The sequence below is a fragment of the Macaca fascicularis genome, chromosome 4, assembly GCF_037993035.2.
Source record: "Macaca fascicularis isolate 582-1 chromosome 4, T2T-MFA8v1.1".
Classification (NCBI taxonomy): domain Eukaryota; kingdom Metazoa; phylum Chordata; class Mammalia; order Primates; family Cercopithecidae; genus Macaca; species Macaca fascicularis.
The window spans coordinates 3,879,935-3,893,440 of record NC_088378.1 but is presented as its reverse complement, the minus strand read 5'-3'; the positions used below and the strand labels follow the sequence as shown (position 1 = coordinate 3,893,440).

General features: G+C 43.3%; 1 long non-coding RNA gene across 2 annotated transcripts in view; it reads left to right on the top strand.

The window, feature by feature from the left end:
* Positions 1-3,161: 3,161 nt before the first annotated feature.
* The window catches only part of LOC135970499 (uncharacterized), a 90,322-nt gene continuing 79,977 nt past the window's right edge, over positions 3,162-13,506 (top strand). For both annotated transcript variants that reach the window (XR_010586161.2, XR_010586162.2), the window contains exons 1-2: positions 3,162-4,468; positions 6,236-6,344. This is a non-coding gene — a long non-coding RNA (uncharacterized lncRNA). The remainder of the gene's footprint in view (positions 4,469-6,235; positions 6,345-13,506) is intronic.

The following is a 13,506-nucleotide window of genomic DNA, read 5'->3' as shown; positions in this document are numbered from 1 at the left end:
TCCAACTATTTGCAAACACGTTTATTTGAAAATCGTACCAAGCATGTTTACTTGTTCAAAAAGGTAGCATTAAGACAATCATAAAACAACGATGGAGTATAAAGAGCTGGAAGATGGGATGAGTCACACCTATCTGGGTCACTGTCTACTGCCACCTTGGAAAAAACCCTCAGCTGTCCCCCACTTCCTTTTCCCTAAGTGGGTGACATTTCATCCCCCGCATGGCTCAGGGATGCTGGGGGATGGATGAGAAGGGACCAGGACAGAGTCGTCCCATCCATTCCACCCAGGTGCTGCTCCTGAAGGGAGTCTTGGATGCAGCCCTCCTCTCTCTGCACGTGGAGTCCTGTGGAGCTCCATGTTTTCCTAAGGAGCACAGGCCCTTTCAGAGCACGGGCCCCAAGTTTCATGGCCATCAGGTGCAGCCCCTCCTGCCTCTTCTGTCCTTGCAACAGAGCAAGTCACACAAATATTTTGTTTTCCCAGTGCCTATAAAAGTTTGGTTTATGTTATACTGTAGTCTATTAAGTGTATAATAGCATTATGTCTAAAACACGAACATATCTTAAAAGTACTATATTGTTTATAAAAAGGCTAATGATCATCTGAGCCCTCAGTGAGTTATAATTGTTTTACTGGTGGAGGGCTTTGCCTGGATGTTGATGGCTGCTGACTGATCGGGGTGGAGGTTGCTGAAGGTTGGGGTGACTGTGGCAATATCTGAAATAAGACCACAATGAAGTTGACTGCATTGATTGAATCTTCCTCTCATGAAAGTTTTCTCTGTAGCATGTGATGCTGTTTGATAACATTTTACCCACAGTATGACTTCTTTTAAAATTGAAGTCAATCCCCTCAAACCTTACCCACTGCCTCATCAACTAAGTTTACGGACTATTCGAAATCCTTTGTTGTCATATCAATAATGTTCACAGCATCTTCACCAGGAGTCAATTCTATCTCAAGAAACCACTTTCTTTGCACAACCATAAGAAGCCGCTCCTAATCTGTTCAAATTTTATCCTGATATTGCAGCAATTCAGCCACATTTTTAGGCCCCACTTCTAATTCTAGCTCTTTTGTTATTTCCACCTCATCTACAGTTACTTCCTGCACTGAAGGCTTGAACCCCTCAAAATCCTCCATGAGGAATGAAATCGACTTCTTCTAAACTCCTGTTAATGTTGATATTGTTTCTCCTCCCATGAATCATGCATGTTTTTAATGGCATCTAGAATGGTGAATGCTTTCTAGATGGTTTTTAATTGACTGCCCAGATCCATCAGAGGAATCACTATGTATGGCAGTTACAGCCTTTTGAGATGTATTTCTCAAGTAACAAGACTTGAAAGCTGAAATTACTCCTTGATCCATGGGCTGCAGAATGGATGTGGTGTTAGCAGGCATGAAAGCAACATTACTCTCCTTGCACATCTCCAACAGAGCCCTTGGGTGCATTGCCAACGAACAGTAATATTTTGAAAACGGTCTTTTTTCTGAGCAGTAGGTCTAAACAGTGGGCTCAAAATATTTAGTCAACCATTCTGTGAACAGATGTGCTGCCATCCTGGCTTTGTTGTTCTACTTATAGAGCAAAGACAGAGTAGATTTAGCATAATTCTTTTTTTTTTCTTCTTCTTTCCGAGATGGAGTTTCGCTCTTGTTGCCCAGGCTGGAGTGCAATGGCACGATCTTCTCTCACCGCAACCTCTGCCTCCTGGGTTCAAGCAATTCTACTGCCTCAGTCTCCTGAGTAGGTGGGACTATAAGCACGTACCACCATACCTGGCTAATTTTTGTATTTTTTTTTTTTTTTTTTTTTTTTAGTAGAGACAGGGTTTCTCCATGTTAGTCAGGCTGGCCTTGAACTCCCAACTTCTGGTGATCCACCCACCTTGGCCTCCCGATTTAGCATAATTCTTAAGGCCCCTAGGATTTTTGGAATAGTAAATGAGATTGGCTGCAAGTTTAAGTCACCAGCTGCATTAGCTCTTAACAAGAGACATCCTGTCCTTTGAAGCTTTGAAGACAGGCATTGACTTTTCCTCTCTAGCTATGAAAGTCCTGGATGGCATCTTCTTCCAACAGAAGGTTGTTTCATCTACACTGACAATCTGTGGTTTGGTGTAGCCACCTCCATCACTTATCTTCACTAGGTCTCTGGATAACTTGCTGCAGCTTCTCCATCAGCACTGGTTGCTTCATCTTGCACTTTTATGTTATGGATATGGTTTATTTTCTTAAACCTAATGAGCCAACCTCTGCCACTTTCAAACTTTTCTTCTGTAGCTTTCTCACTCCTCTTAGCCTTTGTGGAACTGGAGAGAGTTGGGGCTTTACTCTGGAGTAGGCTTTGGCTTGAGGGAATGCTGTGGCTGATTTGATCTTGCATCCAGACTACTCAAACTTTCTTCATATCAGCAATAAGGCTGTTTCACTTTCTTGTCATTAATGTGTTCACGGAAGCAGCACTTTTAATTTTCTTTAAGAGGTTTTTCTTTGCATTCACAACTGGGCTAACTCCTGGGTGCAAAAGGCCTTGCTTTCAGCCTATCTCAACTTTGAACAGGCCTTCTGCACTAAGCTTAATCATCTCTAGCTTTCAATTTAAAGTGAGAGATGTGTGTCTCTTCCTTTCACTTGAACACTTAGGGGCCATTGTGGGTTATTAATGGTATAATTCCACAATTGTGTCTCAGGGAATAGGGAGGCCTGAGGGGAGGGAGAGAGATGGGGGCAGCTGGTCAGTGGAGCACATGGAACACACCTGACATTTATTATGTTTTCCGTCTTACCTGGGTGTGGTTGTTGGTTCCCCAAAACAATTACAAAGTAAAATCGAAGATCACTAAGTACAGATCACCATGACAGGCATAATTATAATGAGAAAATTCAAAATATTACAAGAATTACCAAAATGTGACACAGAGATATGAAGTGAGCACAAGCTGTTTGAAAATGGGACCCATTCATGTGCCCCAATGGAGTTGCCACAGACTTTCAATTTGTAAAAACAAGTGCAGTATCTGCAAGGCACAATAGAGCAAGGCGCAATAAAACGAGGTCGGCCTGTGCGTGCAAACCCCTCACAGAGCGCTGAAAACACAATGTAGGAACGTCATGGAAAAGCCCGTTCTGAGCACCGGGCTACAGGGGGCGCTGTTGGGTAAACAGGTTATTTGGCGGCACAAAGCAGCTCACGGCCCATCTCTGAGGTAACGCGGTCAGATTTACCTTTTCAGCATGTGCCGGGCCACAAACTGGGTCACTGAAAACCGCGGAAGTTCATTCTTCGCCCCCGGACCAGGCGGGCTGCGCCCTCAGGGAGCTGAGCGGTCCCCGTGAGGCCCCTTCGCTGCCCGCGCAATTCAGCTGTGCCGACCCCAGCGCGGCGGTGCCGGGACCTGGTGTGCAGAGGAATCGTGGTGAGAAATGTGCACACGTCGTCCAGACAGACGGTCCCGTGAGTCTCCCGACAGAAAAGAGGACGGCGAGGCGGAGTCCTGAAGGCGAGGCTTGCAGAGGCGGGAGAACCAGGCAGACGGCCGCGGGCCTGCGGGGCTCCCGACGGCGACGAGGGCGGCGCCCCCCACACGCCTGCGCTCCGGGAAGGCGGAGTCTGTCAGCGCCGCCTGCGGGGTGTGGGAGCTGCGCGCTCCTTCCCTGTGGGGCGGAGCTGGCTGGAGCCGCTGCCTGAAGAAACCGGGCTGTGTCCTCCGCTCCGGGGAGGGGAACGTGGCCAGTGGAAGCCGAGTTCCTTCTGTTGCCTTCCGCAGCCCACAGCGAAGTCACTCTGAAGAGCACCTCGCAGGCCTGCGCTTCTGCTTCTCGTCGCCTTCGAGGCGGCTCTGACCCTGACACCCCTTTCCTCCTCTTGTCTCCTCGAATCCTACAGTAAGGGAAATGGGGGTCCTGTTTTGAAACAAAATGAGAAAGAACCATAACCTTCAACTTCAAAACACTTCCAGTCTCCTGAAGATTTTTCACATTCAGAGATCTCCACCCATTTCCCAGGGTCCTTGAAATATTTCCTGGAGCCGCGCCTCTCCCAGTGCTCTGGCTGGAGACAGCAGCGGGGGCTGTCTTCCTTTGCGTCCTCTTGAACACCCAGTTTGGGGTGGAAGAGTCAAAAAGAAAACCCAGGAACGCCCCATCCTGTCGTTCTCATGGTCCCCCGAATCCCCGGGGCTTCCTCTCTCCGCCTCTGGTCTTCCTGCGTTTGTTTGACGGGCCCTGCCCGAGGTTTCCGGTTGCACCTGCGGGAAGGAGGAAAACGCACGCCTGTTCCATCTTCCTAGGAGGGGAAATCTGAGGCTTTTTGAATGGCCACCATATATTGCCTTAATTCTCCTTCACTTTCAGCGGTTTTGTCTGCCCCACCTCAGGAAGACCGTCTGTGTTCTCCATAGCCCGGGCACCGAAGGCACATGCCGTGCCTATAAATTTCCTGTCTGCTGTCAAACTCTAGGTGAGCTCGTTATTTCTTCAGTTTAATCTGCGCACGTTTCACCCTAGGAGAGACACTGCCCAGATGTGGCAGCTTTTCCTGACAGATAGCCCGAGGCTATTCTTGCCCTAAAACTTGAAATGCTCACTTAAAATCATCCTTCATAACAACACAGGTTTTCCCATTTCTATGAGGTTGACCTTTACACCTGAAGAGTCATCAAAACCCAGCTGGTGATGAAGAAGTGACGATTTCAAAAAAACGGAGGGAGAATGGAATCTGGTCTGTGGTTTTCAAGTGATTCCAGTTGCTTGATTTGGTCTCATTGGAATGTCTGAGTATTTGTGGAAAAGGCCCTTAACTCGATTTGCCAAACCCCATAAAGCAGGAGCTAAACTGACATTTAAGTCTTTCTTGTGTCCTTTAAATCTTTTTCTGGAAAGATTTTTCTCTGGGTTCACTCTTACATTGCATGAAAACAGGCAATGAACAAAGTGTTCATTCCAGCCTCACGTCGAAACCCCTGGAACATGTTTTTTCTCTTGTCTTTTTTTCTGAACTCCTTGCAGGTCAAGTCACAGGCCTTACTATTTTTTTTTTTTAAAGACAGATTCTCACTCTGTGGCCCAGGCTGGAGTGCAGTGGCGCGATCTCAGCTCACTGCAACCTCCACCTCCCAGGTTCAAGTGATTCTCATGCTTCAGCTTCCCCAGTAGTTGGGATTACGGGCACACCCCCACGCCTGGCTGAGGTCATAGGCTTTGTCAGCTGTATCCTCAGCCTCCCTGTGACCCAGCCACGGTTAGAGGTTGCTATATTGACCCTGACAGTGACCCTTGCTCTTTGCAGTTTTGCCGCCCACTCTGCATTCCTATTCGCAGCAGCTCAATCTTGTCTCTTTCAAAATAATTTCAAACAACAATAATTATATATATGTATTAGGTACAATGTGAATATATGTTTTGATATATGTTTGCATTGTGAAATGATAGAATCAAGCTAAATAACATTACTGCACATCTTTTTTTGTGAAGAAAACATTGAAAATCTGTTATTTTAGCAATTTTGAAATATGCAATACAATATGTTGACTATCATCACCATGCTATGCAACAGATCACTAGAGCTTCTTTTAAAAAAAAACACACTTAACTTTATTTCTTCATTTTTCACTTAAAGCTTGATTTTATAAAACAAGTGTTTTTAAGAATTCTGCATCACAAGACACTAAACAGCAGAAATATTCATTGCTTCACAGGTTCAAGTTATAGAAATTAAATCTGTAAATTTATTCAATATGGAAAGCTAGATGATGAAATAAATGTGAAAAGGTCCCGGTAGAGCAATATTGCTTTGCTTATGGATTATTGGTTACTTTCAGGATTTAAACAAAGATTCTAAGTATTTAGACTTCTTTCATTGTATTTTATATTTAAATATCTCCCTACCTGTACTGAGTTAAGCTACTTGACCAAAATGTCTGATTTAGGGAAGCATTTCATTTTTTCCATCTACAGTTACCATCTGCAATGGAATTTACATTAGGGTGCTGACAAAAACCTCCTGGTTCCTTTTGAACAATGTGCAATGAATTCATTATGTCAACCCCATGGTGAGTCAAACAGGTATCAAAAAACATGGAACAATTACACACAGTTCAGTAAAGTATAATATTGATTTTTTCCATGTAAACATTAACCAATGAAATAAAATGTATCAGCTGTAGTTGACTTGGTTTCAGGAAAACCACATTCGAAAATTACATTATCTTCCTCTTGTCATCCTCAGTCGTTGTGGGCCACCATGCTGTGAGCTGTGTGGATGTAGCAGTAAGTGAACGAAGGCAAATTTCCTCGGATTGGTAATGAACTGAGGTCCTCACTCTTCCATCTTCCAGGTACAACCAGATCTTTGCATAAATCACATATCAAATAAACATGAAAATTCCAACAGTGGCAGAAATGTCATTAACTATGGGGCATCTGATCCCTGGATGGATTGTGTCCTGGATAGCTCTCTGAGGCTTTTCTCAGGGTCCACTGTCGTCTTCTCTCAGGGCACACTGTCTTTTCTCTGGGTTCACTGTCACCTTTTCTCTGGGTACACTGTCATCTTTTCTCTGGGTTCACTGTTGTACTTTCTGTGAATTCACTGTCGTCTTTTCTTTGGGTTCACCGTCATCTTTTCTCTGGGTCACTGTTGTCTTTTCTCTGGGTTCACTGTTGTTTTTTCTCTGGGTTCACTGTTGTATTTTCTGTGGGTTCGGTGTCGTCTTTTCTTTGGGTGTACTATCATCTTTTCTCTGGGTTCACTGTTGTCTTTTCTCTGGGTTCACTGTTGTATTTTCTCTGGGTGCACCGTTGTCTTTTCTCTGGGTGAACTGTCATCTTTTCTCTGGGGTCACTGATTTATTTTTTCTGGCTTCTCGTTTTTTCTCTGGGTGCACTCATATTTTCTCTGGGTGCACTGTCGTCCTTTCTCTCGGTGAACTGTCATCTTTTCTCTGGGGTCATTGTCATCTTTTCTCTGGGTTCACCATTGTCCTTTCTCTGAGTGAACTGTCATCTTTTCTCTGGGGTCACTGATGTATTTCTCTGGGTTCACTGTTGTTTTTTCTCTGGTTTCACTGTTACGTTTTCTCTGGATGCACTGTCATCTTTTCTTGAGGTTCACCATTGTCCTTTCTCTGGATTCACTGTCACCTTTTCTCTGGGTGCACTGTCATCTTTTCCCTGGGTGCACCGTTATCTTTTCTCTGGGTTCACCATTGTATTTTCTCTGGGTTCACTATTGTCTTTTCCCTGAGATCACTATTGTATATTCTCTGGATTCACCATCGTCTTTTCTCTGAATTCACTGTCATCTTTTCTCTGGGTTCACTGTTGTTTTTTCTCTAGGTTCACCATCATCTTTCCTCTGGGTGCATTTTCATCTTTTCTTTGGGTTCATCGTCATCTTTTCTTTGGGTTCACTGCCGTGTTTTCTCTGGGTGCACCATCATCTTTTCTCTGGGTAAACTGTCATCTTTTCTCTGGGTTCACTGTCTTTTCTCTGGGTTCACTGTCGTCTTTTCTCTGGGTTCACTGTCCTCTTTTCTCTGGGTTCACTGTTGTTTTCTCTGGGTACACTGTCATCTTTTCTCTGGGTGCACCATTGTCTTTTCTCCAGGTTCACCGGCTTCTTTCCTCTGGGTTCACTGTTATCTTTTCTGTGGGTGCACTGTAGTGTTTTCTCTGGGTTCACTGTCATATTTTCTCTGGGTTCACTGCTGTATTTTCTCTTGTTTCACCGTCATCTTTTTTGTGGGTTCACTGTCGTCTTTTCTCTGGGTTCACCGTCGTCTTTTCTCTGGGTTCACTGTCGTCTTTTCTCTGGGTTCTCTGTTGTCTTTTCTCTGGGTTCACTGTTGTATTTTCTCTGGGTTCATGGTTGTCTTTGCTCTGGGTTCACTGTCCAATTTTCTCTATGTTCACCGTCGTCCTTTCTCTAAATGCACTGTCATCTTTTCTCTGGGTTCAGTGTTGTCTTTTCTTAGGGTGCACTGTCATCTTTTCTGTGGATTCATGGTCATCTTTTCTCTGGGTTCACTGTCGAATTTTCTCTATGTTCACTGTTGAATTTTCTCTACATTCACCGTCATTCTTTCTGTGAATGCACTGTCATCTTTTCTCTGGGTTCACTGTCGTCTTTTCTCTTGATTGACTATCGTCTCTTCTCTGGTTTCACTGTCATCTTTTCTCTGAGTGCACTATCGTCTTTTCTCTGGGTTCACTATCGTGTTTTTTCTGGGTTCACTGTGGCCTTTTCTCTGTATTCACTGTTGTCATTTCTCTGGGTTCACTGTCCGTTGTCTGATTTCACTATAGTCTTTTCTCTTGGTTCACCGTCGTCTTTTCTCTGGGTTCAGTGTGGCCTTTTTTCTGGGTTCAGTGTGGCCTTTTCTCTGTATTCACTGTTATCTTTTGTCTGGGTTCATTGTTGTATTTTCTGTGGGTTCACTGTAGTATTTTCTCTGAATTCACATCTTTTCTCTGGTTGCACTCTTGTTTTTTCTTGGGGTTCACCTTTGTCTTTTCTCTGGGTTCACTGTTGTATTTTCTCTGGATTCACCATCATCTTTTCTGTGGGTGCACTGCTGTTTTTTTCAGGGTTCACCTTCATCTTTTTTTCTGGGTTCACTTGTCTTTTCTCTGGGTTCACTGTTGTCTTTTCTCTAGGTTCACTGTCATCATTCCTCTGGGTTCACTGTCATCATTCCTCTGGGTTCACTGTCATCTTTTATCTAGGTTCACTCTTGTTTTTTCTTTGGGTTCACTGTTATATTTTCTCTGGATTCACTGTCATCTTTCCTCTGGGATCACTGTCATGTTTTCTCTGGGTGCACCATCGTCTTTTCTCTGGGTAAATGTCGTCTTTTCTCTGGGTTCACTGTTGTCTTTTCTTTGGGTGCACTGTCATCTTTTCTCTGGATTCACTGTTGTCTTCTCTGGGTTCACTGTTATATTTTCTCTGGGTGCACCATCATCTTTTCTCTGGGTTCACTGTTGTATTTTCTCTGCGTGCACCATCATCTTTTCTCTGGGTTCACTGTTGTATTTTCTCTGGGTGCACCGTCATCTTTTCTCTGGGTTCACTGTTGTATTTTCTCTGAGTTCACTGTTGTATTTTCTCTGAGTGCACTGTCATCTTTTCTCTGGATTCACTGTTGTATTTTCTCTGGGTGCACTGTCATCTTTTCTCTGGGAGCACCGTCGTCTTTTATCTGTGTTCACTGTATTTTCTCTGGGTCCACTGTCATATTTTCTCTGGGTTCACTGTTGTATTTTCTCTGGGTGCAGTCGTCTTTTCTCTGGGTTCACTGGTGTATTTTCTCTTGGATCACCGTCGTGTTTTCTCTGGGTTCACCATCATCTTTTCTCTGGGTTTACTGTCATGTTTTCTCTGGGTGCACTGTTGTATTTTTTCTGGATTCACTGGTGTATTTTCACTGGGTTCACTGTCATCTTTTCTTTGGGTTTGCTGTCATCTTTTCTCTGGGTTCACTGTTGTATTGTCTCTGGGTGCACTGTCATCTTTTCTCTGGATTCTTTGTCTATTTTCTCTGGGTTCACTGTCATCTTTTCTCTGTGTTCATCGTCGTCTTTTCTCTAAGTAAGTTCACTGTTGTCTTTTCTCTGGGTTCACTCTCATCTTTTCTCTGGGTTGACTGTCATCTTTTCTCTAGGTGAACTGTTGTCTTTTCTCTGGGTTCACTGTTGTATTTTCTCTGGGTTCACTGTCGAATTTTCTCTGGGTTCACTGTCGAATTTTCTCTGTGTTCACCATCGTCCTTTCTCTGAATGCACTATTGTCTTTTCACTGGGTTTACTGTAGTTATTTCTTTTGGTTCACTGTCGTCTTTTCTCTGGGTGTACTTTCATCTTTTCTCTGGGTTCACTGTGGCCTTTTCTCTGGGTCGACTGTTGTTTTTTCTCTGGGTTCATTGTCATATTTCCTGGGGGTTCACAATTGTATTTTCCCTGAATTCACCGTCATCTTTTCTCTGGGTGCACTGTTGCACTGTTGTTTTTTCTCAGGGTTCACCTTTGTCTTTTTTCTGGGTTCACCAATGTCTTTTCTCTGGGTTCACTGTGGCCTTTACTCTGGGTACACTTTTGTCTTTTCTCTGGGTTCACTGTGGCCTTTTCTCTGGGTTCACTGTGGCCTTTTCTCTGGGTTCACTGTTGTCTTTTCTCTGGGTTCACTGTTGTCTTTTCTTTGGGTTCACTGTTGTCTTTTCTCTGGATTCACTGTTGTATTTTCTGTGGGTTCACTATCGTATTTTCTCTGAATTCACCATCGTCTTCTCTCTGGGTTCACTGTCATTTTTTCTCAGGGTTCACCTTCGTCTTTTCTCTGGGTTCACTGACATCTTTTCTCTGGGTTCACTGTCATCTTTTCTCTGAGTTCACTGTTGTATTTCCTCTATGTGCACTGTCATATGTTTTCTGGGTTCACTGTCATCTTTTCTCTACGTTCACTGTCGTCTTTTCTCTGTTCTCAGTCGTCTTTTCTCTGGATTCACCATCACCTTTTCTTTGGGTTCACTTTTGTGTTTTCTCTAGGTTAATTTTTTTATCTCTCAGTGCGCTATCATTTTTCCTCTGGGGTCACTACTGTCTTTTCTCTGGGTTCACTGCTGTCTTTTCTCTGTGTTCACAATCGTCATTTCTCTGGGTTCACCGTCATCTTTTTTGGGGGTTTACTGTTGCCTTTTCTTTAGGTTCATTGTCGTTTTTTTCTCTGTGTGCACTATCATCTTTTCTTTGGGTGCCCTCTAATTTTTTCTCTGGGTTCACTGTCATCTTTTCTTTGGGTGCACTCTCATCTTTTCTCTGGGTGCACGGTCATCTTTTCTCTTGGTTCACTGTTGTATTTTTTCTGGGTACACTTTCATCTTTTGTCTGGGTTCACTATCGTCTTTTCTCTGGGTTCACTGTTATATTTTCTTTGGGTTCATTGTTGTATTTTTTCTGGGTTCACTGTTGTATTTTCTCTGTTCACTGTTATTTTTTCTCTGGGTTCACTGTTGTTTTTTCTTTGGGTGTGCTGTCGTCTTTTCTCTGGGTGTACCGTCATCTTTTCTCTGGTGTCACTGTCATCTTTTCTCTGGATTCACTGTATTTTCTGTGGGTTCACTGTCGTATTTTCTCTGGCTTCACTATCGTCTCTTCTCTTGGTTCACTGTCATCTTTTCTCTGGGTTCTCTATCGTCTTTCCTCTGGGTGCACCATTATGTTTCTCTGCGTTTCTCTGTTGTATTTTTTCTGGGTTCAATGTCGTCTTTTCTCTCGGTGCGTTGTCATCTTTTTTCTGGGTTCACTGTTGTCTTTTTCCTGGGCTTACCATCGTCTTTTTTCTATGTTCACTGTCAAATTTTTTCTAAGTTCACCTTCGTGTTTTCTCTGGGTTCACTGTTATCTTTTGTCTGGGTGTACCGTCGTCTTTCTCTGAATTTCTCTGTTGTATTTTCCCTGTGTTCACTGTTGTATTTTATCTTGATTCACCGTTGTCTTTTCCTGTTTCACTGTCATCTTTTCTCTGGTTTCACTGTTGTGTTTTCTGTGAGTTCATCATCTTCTTTCCTCAGGGTTCACCATTGTCTTTTTTTCTAAGTTCACTGTCATCTTTTCTCTGGGTTCACTGTTGTATTTTCTCTGTGTTCACTGTCGTCTTTTTGCTAAGTTCACTGTTTTCTTTTTAGGTTTTGCTGTCATCTTTTCTCTTGGTGCACCATCGTCTTTTCTCTGGGGTCATTGTTGTCTTTTCTCTGGGTTCACTGTATTTTCTCTGGGTTCACTGTATTTTCTCTGGCTTCACTGTCGTGCTTTCTCTGGGTTCTCCATTGTCTTTTTTCTGGGTTCACTGTCTTCTCTGGGTTCACTGTTGCACTTTCTCTGAGTTCACCATTGTCTATTCTCTGGGTGCACCATCATCTTTCTCTGCATTTCTCTGTTGTATGTTTTCTGGGTTCACTGTCATCTTTTTTCTGGGTGCTCTGTTGTCTTTCCTCTGGGTTTGCTGTCATCTTTCCTCTGGGTTCACTGTCGTCTTATCTCTGAGTTCACTGTCATCTTTTCTGTAGGTTCACTGTTGTCTTTTTTCTGAGTTCACTGTTGTATTTTCTTTAGGTCTGCCATCGTATTTTTTCTGGATGCGCTGTCATCTTTTCTCTGCATGTCTTTTCTCTGGGTTCACTGTTGTCTTTTCTCTGGGTTCAACTTCGTCTTTTCTCTGGCCTCACTGTTTTCTTTTCTCTAGGTTTACTGTCATCTTTTCTCTGGGTTCACTGTTGTCTTTTTTCTGAGTTCACTGTCATGATTTCTCTTAGTTCACTGCTGTCTTTTCTCTGGGTGAACCTTCGCATTTTCTCTTCGTCTACCGTCGTCTTTTCTCTGGGTTCACTATTTTATATTCTCCGGGTTCACTGTCGTCTTTTCTTTGAGTGCACTATTGTCTTTACTCTCGTTTCATTGTCTTTTCTCTGAAAGCAACGTCGTCTTTTCTCTGGGTTCACCATCTGTTTTCTCTGGGTTCACTGTCATATTTTCTCTCGATTCAGTGTCATATTTTCTCTGGGTTCACGTTGTATTTTCTCTGTGTTCTTTTTTGTCTTTTCTGTGGATCCACCATGTTTTCTCTGGGTGCACTCTCATCTTTTCTCTGGGGTCACTTCTGTATTTTCACTGGACTCACTGTCATCTTTTTTATTGGGTCACTGTCATCTTTTTTTGTGGGTTCACTGTTGTCTTTTCTCTGCGTTCACCATCATCGTTTCTCTGCGTGCACTGTTGTCTTTTATCTGGGGTCACTTTTGTATCTTCACTGATTCACTGTCATCTTTTTTCTTGTGTTACTGTCATCTTTTTTCTGGGTTCACCATTGTCTTTTGTCTGGGTTCATGGTCATCTTTTCTCTTGGTTCACTGTCATCTTTTCTCTGGGGTCGTTGCCTTTTCTTTGGGTACATGCTCCTCTTTTATCTGGGGTCCTGTTGTCTTTTCTCTGGGTTCACTGTCTTATTTTCTCTGGGTTCATCATTGTCTTTTCTCTGGGTTCACTGTCACCTCTTCTCTGGGTTCACTGTCATACTTTCTCTGAGTTCACCGCCATCTTTTCTCTGGGTGCACAGTCATATTTCTCTGCCTTTCTCTGTTGTATTTTTTCTGAATTTACTGTGTTTTTCTCTGAAAGTACTCTCATCTTTCCTCTGGGTTCATTGTCACGTTTTCTCTGGGGTCACTGTTGTATTTGCTCTGGATTCACTGTCTTGTCTTCTCTGGGTTCACTGTCTTCTTTTCCCTTGGTTTACTGTCATCTTTTCTCTGGGTTCATTGTCATCTTTTCTCTGTGTTCATTGTTGTCTTTTCTCTGGGTGCACTGTCATCTTTTCTCTGGGTTCACTGTTATATTTTTCTCTAGGTGAACTGTCGTATTTTTTCTGGGTGCACTGTTGTCTTTTTTCTATATTTACTGTCGTCTTTTTTCTAGGTTCACTGTCATCTTTTCTCTGTGTTCTCA